This window comes from Bos grunniens, chromosome 28, assembly GCF_055505025.1.
Source record: "Bos grunniens cultivar Pamir isolate PY7600 chromosome 28, Bosgru_T2T1.0, whole genome shotgun sequence".
NCBI lineage: Eukaryota > Metazoa > Chordata > Mammalia > Artiodactyla > Bovidae > Bos > Bos grunniens.
In genome coordinates, this window is record NC_141192.1 from 22613546 (window position 1) to 22630543 (window position 16998).

General features: G+C 37.9%; 1 protein-coding gene and 1 pseudogene across 4 annotated transcripts in view; both read left to right on the top strand.

Annotated features, from left to right (window-relative positions):
- Positions 1-16998, top strand: part of CTNNA3 (catenin alpha 3) — a 1912303-nt gene that overhangs the window by 564142 nt on the left and 1331163 nt on the right. The window lies entirely within an intron of this gene.
- Positions 1-16998, top strand: part of LOC147343031 (protein TFG pseudogene) — a 56824-nt pseudogene continuing 39826 nt past the window's right edge. The window contains exon 1 of the transcript XR_015156688.1: positions 1-16998. This exon is cut by the window's right edge and continues 39826 nt beyond it. The product of XR_015156688.1 is annotated as a protein TFG pseudogene (transcript).

Genomic DNA, 16998 nt, shown 5'->3' on the forward strand with positions numbered 1-16998 from the left:
TTCACATTCCAGGATGTCTGGCTCTAGGTGAGTGTGAGTGATCACACCATTATGATTATCTGGGTTGTGAAGATCTTTTTTGTACAGTTCTTCTCTACTTTAAGGTTTTTTGATACCTATGAAGTTTGTTATGCCAGTATATATTAGAGTAGAAACACGTATGATTGATGAAGAAGAAATTTGAATGAGTTACAGTAGATATTATTATTTATCAAGAAAATTGACATATTTGTGAGATTGCGTGATTTCTGATATTTAAACCAATGCTTTCATTTTAGGGAGTTAAATGATTATCCCAGTATTCCAAAACATGTACTGGTATTGCTGCTTTACCTGACCAGTTCTGTTATGATGGGAAAAGGTTTACTCTCATTGTGACATGGGAATCATACTCAGCTGGAAGGCTATATTTGCATTATATCAGAGATACAGGGAAAAACCTGAAATAGTGTCATACCACCATTTTTTATTCCCTGCCATCTGTGGTAACAGTACAAAATACCAGCCCCTGGGGTCACCCATGGTCACTGACAATATTATTATTCTACTTTGTTCTTTGTTCCTCTATACTTATCCTCCCTTTGTTATTCATCTCAAAACCCTTCCCATTGTTCTCTAGATACACATGAGCTTGAAAACAAACTTGAACACCTTAAAGACACCCTTCTCAGCCTTTTCCATTAACCAAAAGCTAGCTCTCTCATGCCACCGTTTGCAGTGAAATCTGCTCATGTACCCACCCTCTGAGTGTATGAGTCTCAGTTGTGTCAGTGGGCATTTATTCACCTTACCCTTTACCACTAAATCCACAGTATCTGTTGTTTTATTGTGTAAGAATTCCTTTCTCTGAAGCTCATAACGTCTGGCTGTTCTGTCCCCTATCCTGAGCTTCCGGATCTCAGAAATTGTTACAAACTTTAAGACTATAGAATGACTTGACCTTTGTTTAAGGTTGCTTTCAATATGGCCTACCACTAAACTGGCAAGCAAAGAGTATACAGGATATTCACAAGACTTAGGATAAAACTGACTGGATACTGGTCCCCAGTGCCTCCCTTGCTCTCTTGTTGGGTACCTAAGGTTCAGTGGTCTGTATAATAAGTAGGGACTGTATAAGCCAACGATCCAGAGTAGCCCAGAACTTGTCTCTCTGCTTTCTAATGCACATGATTGGGAGAGTGTCTGCTACCTCAGCATTCCAGTATGCACCATATTATTTTATAAGAAAATTCATTATACATCACAGTAATCTACTTTCTTACTTATCATGGTGCCAACCTTCAGCAGAACTCACCACGGGCTACCCAGTGGCTATTTATTATCACTTCTCTGGTTTTTTTATCATCATTTCTCTATACTTTTCAGTGATTATGGAATTAAGAGCCTTTTCCATTCAAGTTCAGCCATCAGGTGAATGACTTGTGTGTCTTTGTGTCCCCCATCCACTGCCTAGTCTCAGATTTCTTTCATTAGGTCAAATCTAATAACTTTTGACCCATCCTTCCTTCCCCACTTTCTTACATTATGTACTTGGTGTGTTATAGTGGAAAGCATATATGCTTCAGAGTTAAATAAGTCAGAGTTTATGTTCCAGCTCTGTTAGTGACTAACCGTGCAAGGTTGGACAAGCCATGTACCTTTATTCATCCTTGATTTCTTCATCTATAAAAACAGTCAGATAATTAAGTGCAATGACCTGTAAAATTCTAAGCACAGTGCCCAAAGATTCTGAAAAATGCAAGTTTCAACTCCCCTTCATATGGCTATATATTAGATCATCAGATCAGATCAGATCAGTTGCTCAGTTGTGTCCGACTCTTTGCGACCCCATGAATCACAGCACGCCAGGCTTCCCTGTCTATCACCAACTCCCGGAATTCACTCAGACTCATGTCCATCGAGTCAGTGATGCCATCCAGCCATCTCATCCTCTGTCATCCCCTTCTCCTCTTGCCCCCAATCCCTCTCAGCATCAGAGTCTTTTCCGATGAGTCAACTCTTCGCATGAGGTGGCCAAAGTACTGGCGTTTCAGCTTTAGCATCATTCCTTCCAAAGAAATCCCAGGGCTGATCTCCTTCAGAATGGATTGGTTGGATCTCCTTGCAGTCCAAGGGACTCTCAAGAGTCTTCTCCAACACCACAGTTCAAAAGCATCAATTCTTCGGCACTCAGCCTTCTTCACAGTCCAACTCTCACATCCATACATGACCACAGGAAAAACCATAGCCTTGACTAGACGAAACTTTGTTGGCAAAGTAATGTCTCTGCTTTTGAATATGCTATCTAGGTTGGTCATAACTTTCCTTCAAAGGAGTAAGTGTTTTTTAATTTCATGGCTGCAGTCACCATCTGCAGTGATTTTGGAGCCCAGAAAAATAAAGTCTGACACTGTTTCCACTATCCTTGTATAAAATTTTCAGTCTCTGACATCTTAAACAATAATATCTCATTTTATAATCATAGCTTCTTTTATCCTTTGGGTTTACCTGTTATATTTACTCTACAAAGTCATTCAAACTTTTAACCTCCCAATTTTTATTTTTTCATCAAATCTATTAAACCCCTCTCCAACTTAATTGCACCCCCCCATGGGGCATAGTTCCACAAGTAAATGCCCCCCTCCCCTAGTAGTTTGTCTCAGGTATTGTTGTAAGTGGTTTTACATATACCACCTTGTTTAATCACCAAAACAACCCTATGGGGTATATGCTATTGTCATCTTATTTTACCGACGAGGAAATGGAAGCATATAATTGTGTCCTGTAAACACATGCTTGATATAGAGACATAAAAGAAGGGCATCTAACCAAACCCACATGGCTTAGAAAAGGCTTCCTAGAGCCTTTCAGGGAAAAGAAGGAGCACAGCAAAGGGGCTTGGGATTGAATGCATAGCGTGTTCTGAGTTCTGTCTTAGTTAAGGTAAAGTGAGAAGGGAAGAAGAGTGACAGATAGTGTCCTGAAATATTGAGCAGAAGAGGGTAAAATGAAAGCTAAGTCTCTTTAATTTTTCAAGTTAATTGTTCCAAACTCTGCATGTCTTACTGTGTTTGTCCTTCTCTTGATTCATTTCCCACCTTCTTGAATGACCTATATTTTTTAAAACTTATCCTAAACCTCCTGAAATTAATATAGAGGAAGAAATATTTGATGTCTCTGTCAGGGGAGTGTGTAATTTCCTCAGTTCTGTCTCTTCACAACAAAAATTTGAAGCCACGGACATTAAAGCCCTCAGACAGACCATGTCTCAGCTCTCAGACAGATCAGTGTTACAGCTCCATGTTACAGCTCAGTTTTATTTAGAAAGTAAAGGAAAATACATCCTCGAGGCATGAGGGCATGCCGACCCAAAAGACGTGAAGAGGAGAGAGAGAGACCCCTGGCCCTTTGGCTCCCCTTTTTATATGTATTTTCCTCCCCTTGGGCCTGCCCTATGTAAATTGTGCTAGCCAGGAGTGCTGTTTGTTCTACCTGAGGTCCTCACGCCAGTCCTCAGACCTTCCTTTATTCTATTTTTGCAGGCTTTTCCCTTTCTTGTCTTTTAGCCACCACCATTCTGGACTCCTTTTTCCTATTCTAACTACCTAACATCTCCATTACTGCCAGTGTTTCCATTTCTATGTACTTCTGCTGTCAGAGATGCTCAACCAGGTGCTTGCTTGTCTTCTGCTCTCGGGGTACACCCTTGGCCAGGACTCATTGATTCTTCAAGTTTGGGTTACATGGCTATTCATCTTTTTATTTTCCATTTCCATGCTCAGAATAATCATTATGCAGAGATGGAGTAGCCTAGGAAAGCTTCTACCTAATGAACCATGCAGTGTACTGAAACAGATCTAACAAATTCTTAGACCCTTATATAGAGCGCATTTCTTCTGACTTACTCTGCTCATCTACCACAAATCTACTCCAGAAGGTTTATCTAACTTTAAATCTTAGAAATTATGATTTGGGATTTCCATCTTTCTTTCCTAGTGGGAAATCTTTATAATTTCTGATTTCATGAATAAGAAAATTCCTAAATATGTTTATGTATGAGTCCTGGTTGACTCTTTTGGTTAATATTTTTCTGAATGGGTAATATCAGGCAGGAATCACCTTGTACAGAAGGTTTCTTAACAGGCCTAATTTTGGTGGGGGTATGTTGCATTAGCACAGTTGTTGAACCCAAGTTTGTGTGTGCAACACACAACGACACCAAACAAACCAAAACATTGAAGTTTAGAGTGAGAAATGTTTATTTTCAGGGCCTGCATGCAAGGAAAATGGATGGTTCCTGCTCAAAAGACCCGAACTCCCCAATGAATTTCAGGGAAGAAGTTTTTATAAGTAGAATTTTCAGGGGAGGGTTTCAAGGTGTGTAACCCTCTTGCATTTGGTTGGTGATGAGTTAACAGGGATGGACATGAGGTTGAGCAAGCTCCAGGAGTTGGTGATGGGCAGGGAAGCCTGGTGTGCTGCAGTCCATGGGGTCACAAAGAGTCAGACACAACTGAACAAGTGAACTGAACTGAACTGAGTTAACAGGGTGGTCCAGAAATCTCAACCATTAACCTGATTCCAACCAGTCTTGGCTCCCCATGCTTGTGCTCAGCCTGAAGTTATCATCTTCCACCTGGATGGGGACCCTAGTTCCTGCAGAAGAACTCAAGAGATGTGTATCAGATTGTTATGCACATACTCTATGGAGGTGTGAGGCCCAGGTCCAATGCTGTGCTATTGTTTCTTACTGCATTCTCTCCCTCTTCTAATTAGTAATTATTTGAACTTGCCATTTGGAACTCTGGGAAGCTCTAGGAGGCTGAAAGACATTTTCCTGCAAATAAGAAACAGGAAACAGAAGGCTTTGCCCACAGGGTTCTGCTGGGTTTCACAATGATTAGCTCCAGATAGTGATCAGTGAATGCTTGCTAAATGTGTGAATGGGCATGTGTACAACCAGAGGTTTTCTACTCACAATATTGAAGGATTCCATTTAGTATCTTCCTCTCTATGTTTCCCTGAGGCTCATAAGAAAGTAAAAGAATATCTAAGAGTGGTAAAATTTAATATGCAGTAAATTTCAACTGCTCTTTCTATTGTAAAATCCTACTTTTGAAGGTTCTTTTCATCTCTATAATACTAATGATTCCTGTCTCATTATTGTGTATATTTCAAAGTGTCTTATGTAATAAACATGAGGAAATGCTGTTTGACTTTACATTTGATGTTTAATTGAAGGTTGTATTTGATTTAACCCACAAATTTTTTTTTTTTTTTGTAGCTAATAAGCTACTGTGTCAGAGTTGTTGGTCATTTAAAAGTAAATCACTGAAAACAATTAAAAACTAAATTATGAAGTTGTTATTAAATTTGAGATCACTTTTTAACTTAAGTCTGAGCAAGAAATAAATTTAGCGAGCAAAGGGATGACATTTGAAATGAAATAGTTAATGTTCCAAGACAACCAGGATGGCAAACACATCTTGTTAGTTTCTTATTTAATGAAAACGGTTCCATTTAAAAATCTGAAAAATTTTTATTATGAAGTACTGTCACAGGCGCAGTAAAGAGGCAAATGCTATGCAGAGATTAATATAAAATGTCACAGTTCCTTCCCTCACGGGGGTGACAGTCCAGAGAAGATAGAGAGCTTTTTATCGAAGGGTTCCAAATGAACGAGCAGACTAATTTTCACTGTTCTTTTTCTCTCCCTTATATTTGCAGTCTTTTATAATTGATATGGTCAGATATATTTTAAAATTAATGTACATTTTTAATTTACACTTTTTTCCATGATCAGCCCCGTTCCAGCTTGCATTAATTTTTCAATTTTCTATGTTTAGCAGGAAAAGAAAAAAAACCTTTTTGCTAAATGTAGTTATTTTACCAAGAAATACATAATTGTATTCTTCTTTATTTAAAAAATATCTTAAATTCTTTTTTTAATATAAATTTATTTATTTTAATTGGAGGCTAATTACTTTACAATATTGTATTGCTTTTGCCATACATCAACATGAATTTGCCACAGGATATCTTAAATTCTTGAGGCATTAAGGTGTTTTTTTTTTTTTTTCCCCCTCAAGTAGTTTACCTATGGGAAAAAATACTTTGTGCTCAGGACACCTATTTATTTTTATTGTGGACACCTTCTCGGGGCAGTCACTTCATGGAGAATATTGATTTCCACCTCACTTAATTCTCAAATCTGTGCCAAAGTAATACTGAAGAAGAAATTGGAGAAATTAAGCCTTTGATTATTTAAAAATATTGTTAAAGGGTAAAACTGTTAACAAAAAAGAGGCAAATGTTCCTGCCCAAGGCAACTCTCAATATACCTCTGAAGAGTGTAGCCTGCAAGTGACTGTGGTAGAGAAAATTGCAGAGGGGCCACTAGTTTTGTTAAAGTGAGGAATGATATTTTATGGTAATACTAAGAAAAGATCAGTTCATTTTGGAATTATTTCCCAATGAGAGATGTAGTGATGAAGTGAATCATTTTTAAAAGTGGAAATAGAATAGAGCTTTTTATGAGGGATTTGATGATGGGAAAACCCTGTATTCTTTTCAATTATCCCCTTTTCTGTCTTACATAAATAGTAAGCACTTGTGAGGGTTATTTCTACATTTTGGAAAGAGAATACTAAACAAATTTTAGAACCTGTTTCTTTTCTACTAGCTATTTGAGGATAATCCATATGGTGAGATAGTTATTGAAACCTAGAAGCAAGATATATGTATCAAAAACAGAAATAAACCTTATGAAGATAATTATATCATGGATAAATGGAGGTTGTTTGCTTGATTTTCCCTGCTTTGATTTTATGATATCAGATAGGTCCACATTATTTATGTATCTATACATTATTTATGTATTTATAGCAAGCATGTAGGATTGGAATGAGCTCAGAGTAGATGTTGAAAAACAACTCAGAAGGCTGAAGAGACTATTTCAGTAGTCAGAGAGATGAAGAGTTTTAGCAGCTTTCTAAGGGTTCTCTGGAGAAACAGAAGCAATTGTGTGTGTGTGTGTGTGTGTGTGTGTGTGTGTGTGTGTGTGTGTGTATATATATATATATATATATATATACACACATATATATATATATGACGGGTCTGAAATGCAGTACTTGGATGCAATCTCAAAAACGACAGAATGATCTCTGTTTGTTTCCAAGGCAAACCATTCAATATCACAGTAATCCAAGTCTATGCCCCAACGAGTAACACTGAAGAAGCTGAAGTTGAACGGGTCTATGAAGACCTACAAGACCTTTTAGAACTAACACCCAAAAAAGATGTCCTTTTCATTATAGGGGACTGGAATGCAAAAGTAGGAAGTCAAGAAACACCTGGAGTAACAGGCAAATTTGGCCTTGGAATACGGAATGAAGCAGAGCAAAGACTAATAGAGTTTTGCCAAGAAAATGCACTGGTCATAGCAAACACCCTCTTCCAACAACACAAGAGAAGACTCTACACATGGACATCACCAGATGGGCAACACCAAAATCAGATTGATTATATTCTTTGCACTCAAAGATGGAGAAGCTCTATACAATCAGCAAAAACAAGACCAGGAGCTGACTGTGGCTCAGACCATGAACTCCTTATTGCCAAATTCAGACTTAAATTGAAGAAAGTAGGGAAAACCACTAGACCATTCAGGTATGACCTAAATCAAATCCCTTATGATTATACAGTGGAAGTGAGAAATAGATTTAAGGGTCTAGATCTGATAGATAGAGTGCCTGATGAACTAGGGAATGAAGTTCGTGAAATTGTACAGGAGACAGGGATCAAGACCATCCCCATGGAAAAGAAATGCAAAAAAGCAAAATGGCTGTCTGGGGAGGCTTTACAAATAGCTGTGAGAAGAAGAGAAGTGAAAAGCAAAGGAGAAAAGGAAAGATATAAACATCTGAATGCAGAGTTCCAAAGAATTGCAAGAAGAGATAAGAAAGCCTTCTTCAGTGATTAATGCAAAGAAATAGAGGAAAACAACAGAATGGGAAAGAGTAGGGATCTCTTCAAGAAAATCAGAGCTACCAAAGGAACATTTCATGCAAAGATGGGCTCAATAAAGGACAGAAATGGTATGGACCTAACAGAAGCAGAAGATATTAAGAAGAGGTGGCAAGAATACACAGAAGAACTGTACAAAAAAGATCTTCACGACCCAGATAATCACGATGGTGTGATCACTGACCTAGAGCCAGACATCCTGGAATGTGAAGTCAAGTGGGCCTTAGAAAACATCACTACGAACAAAGCTAGTGGAGGTGATGGAATTCCAGTTGAGCTATTCCAAATCCTGAAAGATGATGCTGTGAAAGTGCTTCACTCAATATGCCAGCAAACTTGGAAAGCTCAGCAGTGGCCACAGGACTGGAAAAGGTCAGTTTTCATTCCAATCCCAAAGAAAGGCAATGCCAAAGAATGCTCAAACTACTGCACAATTGCACTCATCTCACACGCTAGTAAAGTAATGCTCAAAATTCTCCAAGCCAAGCTTCAGCAATATGTGAACCGTGAACTTCCTGATGTCCAAGCTGGTTTTAGAAAGGGCAGAGGAACCAGAGATCAAATTGCCAACATCCGCTGGATCATGGAAAAAGCAAGAGAGTTCCAGAAAAGCATCTCTTTCTGCTTTATTGATTATGCCAAAGCCTTTGACTATGTGGATCACAATAAACTGTGGAAAATTCTGAAAGAGATGGGAATACCAGACCACCTGATCTGCCTCTGGAGAAATTTGTATGCAGGTTAGGAAGCAAGAGTTTGAACTGGACATAGAACAACAGACTGGTTCCAAATAGGAAAAGGAGTTCGTCAAGGCCATATATTGTCACCCTGTTTATTTAACTTATATGCAGAGTACATCATGAGAAACGCTGGACTGGAAGAATCACAAGCTGGAATCAAGATTGCCGGGAGAAATATCAATAACCTCAGATATGCGGAATGCACCACCCTTTTGGCAGAAAGTGAAGAGGAACCCAAAAACCTCTTGATGAAAGTGAAAGTGGAGAGTGAAAAAGTTGGCTTAAAGCTCAACTTTCAGAAAATGAAGATCATGGCATCCAGTCCCATCACGTCATGGGAAATAGATGGGAAAACAGTGGAAACAGTGTCAGACTTTATTTTTCTGGGCTCCAAAATCACTAGAGATGGTGACTGCAGCCATGAAATTAAAAGACGCTTACTCCTTGGAAGGAAAGTTATGACCAACCTAGATAGCATATTCAAAAGCAGGGACATTACTTTTCCAACAAAATTTTGTCTAGTCAAGGCAATGTGAGAGTTGGTCATGTATGGATGTGAGAGTTGGACTGTGAAGAAGGCTGAGTGCCGAAGAATTGATGCTTTTGAACTGTGGTATTGGAGAAGACTCTTGAGAGTCCCTTGGACTGCAAGGAGATCCAACCAGTCCATTCTGAAGGAGATCAGCCTTGGTATTTCTTTGGAAGGACTGATGCTAAAGCTGAAACTCCAGCACTTTGGCCACCTCATGCGAAGAGTTGACTCATTGGAAAAGACTCTGATGCTGGGAGGGATTGGGGGCAGGAGGAGAAGGGGACGATAGAGGATGAGATGGCTGGACAGCATCACTGACTCAATGGACGTGAGTTTGAGTGAACTCTGGGAGTTGGTGATGGACAGGGAGGCCTGGCGTGCTGCGATTCATGGGGTCGCTATGAGTCGGACATGACTGAGCTACTGATCTGATCTGATCTGATAATGAGGGTTGGTGGAAGCAAGGGAGAGATATTTATTATTAGGAATTTGGGTGACATAATTAGGGAGGCTGGCAAGTCTCAAGAGCTGCAGAACAAGTTGGTAATCTGGATACCCAGGAGGACTGATGGTTTAGTTCTGGTGCAAGCCTGAAGAACTGAGAATTGGATAGCCAGTGATATAATTCCAGTTTGAAGGCTGGCATTCTGGGGATCCAGGAAGAGCTGATGTTTCAGTTAGCATTTGAAGTCAGAGAGAAAAAGCTGATGTCTCAGTTCAAAGGCCATCAGGCAAGAGGAATTCTCTGTTGTTTGTAGGAGGGTTGGCCCTTTTGTTTTATTCAGGCTTTCAGCTGATTGGATGAGGCCCACCCACATAAGAAAGGGTAATCTGCTTTACTCATTCTATTGATTTAAATGCTAACTGCATCCAAGAAAATTATCACAGAGACTTCAAGAATGTTTGACCAACAAAAGGGCACCTCATGATCCAGTCAAATTGATATATAAGAGTAACCATCACAAGGTTAGATCTGGATTTTATAAGACTTGAAAATGAATTAGATATAGGTGAGAAGGAAAAGGAGGAGTCAAAAATGACTCTCAAAGAATGAGTTTGAGCAACTGATTAGTCTCATTTGCTAGACAGAATACATGAGGAAAAACATATGTAGTAGTTATGTGAAGTAATGAAGGTAAATGACTCAACCAAGCTCTTTTTGATGTTCCTAAATATAACATCTGTATCAGGGCTTCTCAGTTGGCATGGTGGTAAAGAATTTGCCTGTCAGTGTAGGAGACGCAAAATGCACAGCTTCAATTCCTGGGTCAGGAAGATCCCCTGGAGAAAGAAATGACAACCCATTCTAGTATTCTTGCCTGGAAAATTCTATGGACAGAGGAGTCAGGCGGACTACAGTCCATTGGGTCGTGAAAAAGAGTCGGATGTGACTGAGGGACTGAGCACACACGTGTGCACAAATATATGTGTACATATGTAGAATTGTAAATGTTCTGATCACAATCTCAAGTTATTTCCTACTGACTTTGTAATAATAACAACTCTAAGTCAGATGGTGGAAGAAATGTTTATTATTTATTAAAAATATAAAATGGCGGCATGGGTGAAGTTAGGTCCTGAGGAGACACTGTAAAGGAACTGGACTGGGCTTAGTACAGCTGCACCTAGATAGGACTCTTGATGGTCTCCACACAGTGTTACCTCCTGTTGTATTCCAGTGTTGTGACTCAGATTTTGGAGAGTGATCTAGAGTCTGACTGTTTAGCTGGGCTTGCTGAGGATCAGGTGGTGGTGGTGGTTTAGTTGCCAAGTCATGTCAGACTCTTGCAACCCCATGGTCTGGAGCCTGGCAGACTCCTGGGATTTCCCAGGCAAGAATACTTGGGTTGCCATTTTCTTCTCCAGGTGATCTTCCCAACCCAGGGATTGAACCTGCATCTCCTGCACCCAGATGGATTCATTACTGCTGAGCCATAGATGGAAGTCACTGAGGCTCAGACCATATTCCTAATTGTGGGAGCAGTCTTTCCCTAGAAGGAGTAGATAAAGTTAACCATCATAATGGGCAATCAACACTAGAGAAGGAAATGAAAAGTGAGGACATGGATCTAAAATCCTGGATGATTATGCTTATTTTATAGTGAAGATGGCTTGTGGGGCATAATTCTGGTTCTCTCTTCAGCTAAATACAAGCTTTGGAACCCCTTGCATTATTTATGTACTGTATTATTATTGTTTTATCAACATTAAATGTGTATCATAAAGGAAGTCAATAAGGGTACCTAATGTGTTAATAATGAGTTAAAACCTAAATGCAAATATGCAAAATACATCAAAATAGAGGAAAAAATACCTGTTAGTTCATGAGATGGTAAAGAAATAAACAGAAATAAATATTTAGTCTTTGATGGTTTGAGTTGTCAGGCAGAAAATATATACTGTAGTTGTGGTAAGAGGACTGATGTCAACCAGTGGAGAATTCTACTAGAGAGGCTTTCATTCCTTAAAGAGGAAAAACAAAAACAGGGATAGAAAAATCCCAAAACAGTACATGACTGGCTTCCCAATTTACTTGGTTGTCATTATCTGGCTTCCCAGAATATCTGTCTAGTTTGAACTATCCAGCAAGGCTCAGAGTGTTTCATTGTTAACGATTTGTTGACCAAGATGAATTCTCCTCAAGGTATAAGAATTTGTTGGGAAGTTTGGTTTACAGTCAGTCATTCAACTATACTTTGTAAGTATGGTTTCAGTTCAGTTCAGTCGCTCAGTTGTGTCCGACTCTTTGTGACCCCATGAATCGCAGCACGCCAGGCCTCCCTCTCCATCACCAACTCCCAGAGTTCACTCAGACTCACGTCCATCGAGTCAGTGATGCCATCCAGCCATCTCATCCTCTGTCATCCCCTTCTCCTCCTGCCCTCAATCCCTCCCAGCATCAGAGTCTTTTCCAATGAGTCAACTCTTCGCATGAGGTGGCCAAAGTACTGGAGTTTCAGCTTTAGCGTCATTCCCTCCAAAGTAATCCCAGGGCTAATCTCCTTCAGAATGGACTGGTTGGATCTCCTTGTAGTCCAGAGGACTCTCAAGAGTCTTCTCCAACACCACAGTTCAAAAGCATCAATTCTTCGGCGCTCAACCTTCTTCACAGTCCAACTCTCACATCCATACATGACCACAGAACAAACCATAGCCTTGACTAGACGACTCTTTTTGGCAAAGTAATGTCTCTGCTTTTGAATATGCTATCTAGGTTGGTCATAACTTTCCTTCCAAGGAGTAAGCATCTTTTAATTTCATGGCTGCAGTCACCATCTCTAGTGATTTTGGAGCCCAAAAAAATAAAAATAAAGTCTGACACTGTTTCCACTGTTTTCCCATCTATTTCCCATGAAGTGATGGGACCGGATGCCATGATCTTTGTTATCTGAATGTTGAGCTTTAAGCCAACTTTTTCACTCTCCACTTTCACTTTCATCAAGAGGCTTTTGAGTTCCTCTTTCACTTTCTGCCATAAGGGTGGTGTCATGTGCATATTTGAGGCTATTGATATTTCTCCCAGCAATCTTGATTCCAGCTTGTGTTTCTTCCAGCCCAGCGTTTCTCATAATGTACTCTGCATATAAGTTAAATAAGCAGGGTGATAATATACAGCCTTGATGTACTCCTTTTCCGATTTGGAACCAGTCTGTTGTTCCATGTCCAGTTCTAACTGTTGCTTCCTGACCTGCGTACAGATTTCTCAAGAGGCTTAATAAGCCTATATTAGTTTAGTAGCTAAGATATATTGAATACATTGACATGAAATTTTTATTTAAAAAGCAAACGGTAATAATTATAATTATTATATTTTTATAAGTGATTTTGTCTTTTATTTTTTTGGTCTGTCTCATCTAATTCTGTTAGCCATGTCAGGGATAGAAATTAGTATCCTCTTCTTTGTAATATCATTCACTATGAAAAGTACTTGTTTTTGTTAGCAGTGAAAGGAATTGCATGATATTATTTATCTATAGAAAAGACCATAGGTTGGATTCCAAAAGTCAGCAGGAAGAAAAAAAAAAAAACACATATAGTTAAAATTACTTTTAGGAGTAAATTGAAAATCAGTATGCTATGTCACAGTAAGTTCAACATAGCCAGTTTTCCTTCCAGCATTTCTTTGGTTGAGTATCAGAAGTAGTTGGCTTTCTTTCAAGAGTTATACTGTGTGAAAATGTGCATCTTTAAATCCTGTAAGCACCCTGAACAAGGCTAGTTGCTCATATTTGGAGATGTATCAATACTTGGACCTTTGTGCTCTTGAGGACAGAGTAATTAACATTTCCTATTTGATGTTCTCTCCAGGCCATACGAATTGGCTGACAGAATCTTTGGCACTGTTTATTTTCAACTTATACAACTGAAATTGTATAAGTTACATGTGTTTATGATTCAATTCCACTCTAGTTGTTTTGGTTCTATTTGGTTACTCTTTCCTTATAAACTTTTATAGGCAGAGATACTGTCAGTGTGGAGAAATGTTTTAGAGTCGAATTTGAACATTCATAGATGTAAGTTTGAGGAATGGTATAAGTTTATTTCATGATACACTGGCCTTAGGAGCACTAAAAATATTGATATTTGGAAAGAATATCAATTGCTAATGATTCATTAAAAAGGACGGAACGATGCTGGATGCTTGGGGCTGGTGCACTGGGACGGCCCAGAGGGATGGTATGGGGAGGGAGGAGGGAGGAGGGTTCGGGATGGGGAACACATGTATACCTGTGGCGGATTCATTTTGATATTTGGCAAAACTAATACAATTATGTAAAGTTTAAAAAATAAAATAAAATTGGAAGAATAAAAAAAAAAAAGGACGGAACAAAATACTTTTTTAGAACTCATCTCTCACTACTTTATAATAAGTCTGTTTTAGACAATGATAGTCACACGCAGGTCCCTGAAATCAATAGTTTAGTTTCATTCATTGTTGTTGGAAAAATGCTAAGTTCCAAAGCTTTATTAATAACATAGTTCATTCAATTCTAGTTCTTATCATTTATTTATGTTTTATATAGTACTTAGTGAAAACTGAATTAAATAGTTGCAAAATTAGTAATATTCACTTCTATTCTACGTGGAGAAATAAACAAGTAAAAGCAATAATCAATGTTTTCTTCTGTAGCACATAACTCAACTTGCTTCCCTGGGGCACTGCAGTTCCAGCAGAACTCTGCTCATTGATTACAGATTCACCTGACTTAACTTGATAAATGATTTTGCCCAAGCCTCCTGTCTGAGAGGCCTGTTCAGACCTTGTTGATATAAAAATTTCACTGCCCCTTTAACCACTAATGCCAACATTATTGGTGGTTCTTTGATTGGCATGTTGGTAGGTGTGGAGTAACAGTATTTTGTAAGCCCTTTGGCAAATAAGTTTATCTGACTTTGTGAAATTATGTGAAGAAAATAACACTTTATATTTAACATGATTCATAATTAGTCCCGGTAAGTTTTGAATGTGTTAGGCATAAGTTGTCTTGATTTGGGAATGGTGAATTTCTGGTAGCTTTTTATACTGGTAAAAATGTACAAAATACATTCTATTATTTTGGAAGCCTTTACCATAAAGCCTAGAACACTGAATGGCTTATTTTTCTGGATACTACAAATTTTTCTTTTGAGAGAGTTCACCATGAAGCAGTTCTAATTATACATTGTGTACCCATGACAAATGACTGAAAATTAATTATTCTCTATGTGAGAAATATAACCTAGAAATGGATTATTGCATTATTTCCACCATATGTTTTTTTTTTTGATGATTGATGATAGTGTTTATATAGAATATCCCATGTTCACTTACATACACATTGCACTTAACATAAATGAACTTAACAAAAATGTACCAAAGCTTAACAAAACTTAATAAAAATATACCAATTTCTAAGGACCAAACCCTGAAAAGTAACTTCTGGAATCCCCTTGTCTCGGTGTACCACAGGAATAAAGCTTTTAAAACTGAGTGTTAATAAAAATTTTTCACATTTTCACCTCCATCTATCAAAATGCAGTTAAACTACTGTACCTTGAAGCCTTAGGAATCCATCTCCTAAGAATACCTTAGGAATCCATCTCCTAAGAACATGTGGTCTAGTGGTTACCTTTTAGGATTTTCAAGGAAGATCTTTAAAACAGTAGAATGGCTGATGGCTACCTAGACAAACTTTGACTTCTGGAATTGGTTTAACCAGTATTTCTTATATTTGACTGTGGGTCCCCTTCCCTTTTCATTTTATGTAATACCTGTTAATACAGAAACATTCTTCAAGGAAAAAAATTATATATATATATATATGTGTGTGTGTGTATGATTGGCGGCAGGACTTAGTTTCAGGACTGTGTTTATTATTCTTGAAATATAATATTTTTAATACACTCTAAGACACTTAACAGTTTAGAATGCTAGAGGAAAAAGATGAAAGCATTCTAATGAGTTAAATTATCGGATTAATTGAAGATTATAAAGCACATGATTTTTGATTTCCTTCCTTGCAATTGAAGACCTTTTTGAAGTTTATATATTGCTCTTCTTTGTCAATAAGTAGATCATCCTATGAAAGTTTACTTTGCTTTTTATAAGTGAACATCTTGCAGTAGTCAGGAGTTGTTACTCAGAGATGGGATTTTTCATTGTGTAAGGTATAAGACTGAGAAGTAGAGATGGGTTAAGGAAGGTGTTCAGATTGTCTGGAAGTATTTTGCTGTTGTTAATGATTTTTTGATGACAGTATTTTGTTGTTATAAAAAATACAATTAACTAATTATTTTGATTAGCTAAAGTTGTTATTGTAATTGTAATTGCCTCAACTCTCAACAGAATAGAGCCTATTGAGTTAGCATGAATTGACTGGAGTTTCATTGGGATCATTTTTTTCTAGAACTGTCACCCATCAAGTGGTAGATATTCAATAAATATTTGTTAAAAAAAATTAAATGCAGAGACCTGGTCCCTATCTCCCTGGCAATAGTTTACCCATTATGAAGGGAAGCTGTATAAAGGAGAGCTTTTTAGTTAATTCCAACCTCTATGCTTTGTTCATCAGAATGCATGATGCTTATCTGCTGATTTACAGGAGTGCTTCTTCATTACGCATGGACTGCACATCCTCTGATACTCTAAGAGCTGAGCCTTTCCAAATCACATTTAATGGTCTGGATTTGGCATTGAAATTAGGCTGGAATACACTAATGCCTACCACTCTGATACTGCATCATCCTATTTTTTTTCTCTCCTTAAGAATAACAACAAAAAACAATTGATTTACCTTGGTAAAGTGCTTACTTTTTATTAATGTAACTTTTTAAAAAGAGCTGTTCAATTCTGACACATTAGGTTGGAATATTGCTGGTAATATATCCTGTATATAGCCTCATCAGACCAATGCGTCTGTAACTCACAGTGCCTTTTCTTATTATTGAAAAATCTTTCCCTTTCAGCTGAAGGAGTATAAAAATTCTAAGTAAGAAGGGATCTGTTCTGTCCTCTATTTAGGCTTACAAACGCACCCTTTAAAAATAACACTTTTTTTTACTGTGAAGACGTGGAATCTAAACAGTCAAATTACATAAAAATGCTCTTTTATTCTGATATATGTTTATTACTTTATGAACTATAAGCAAGATATATTCATTCACATTGAAGATGAAACTGCATTTAAAAAAAAGCAAATTGAACTTTGCAAAATAGTTAACACCACCTCTCCTCATCAT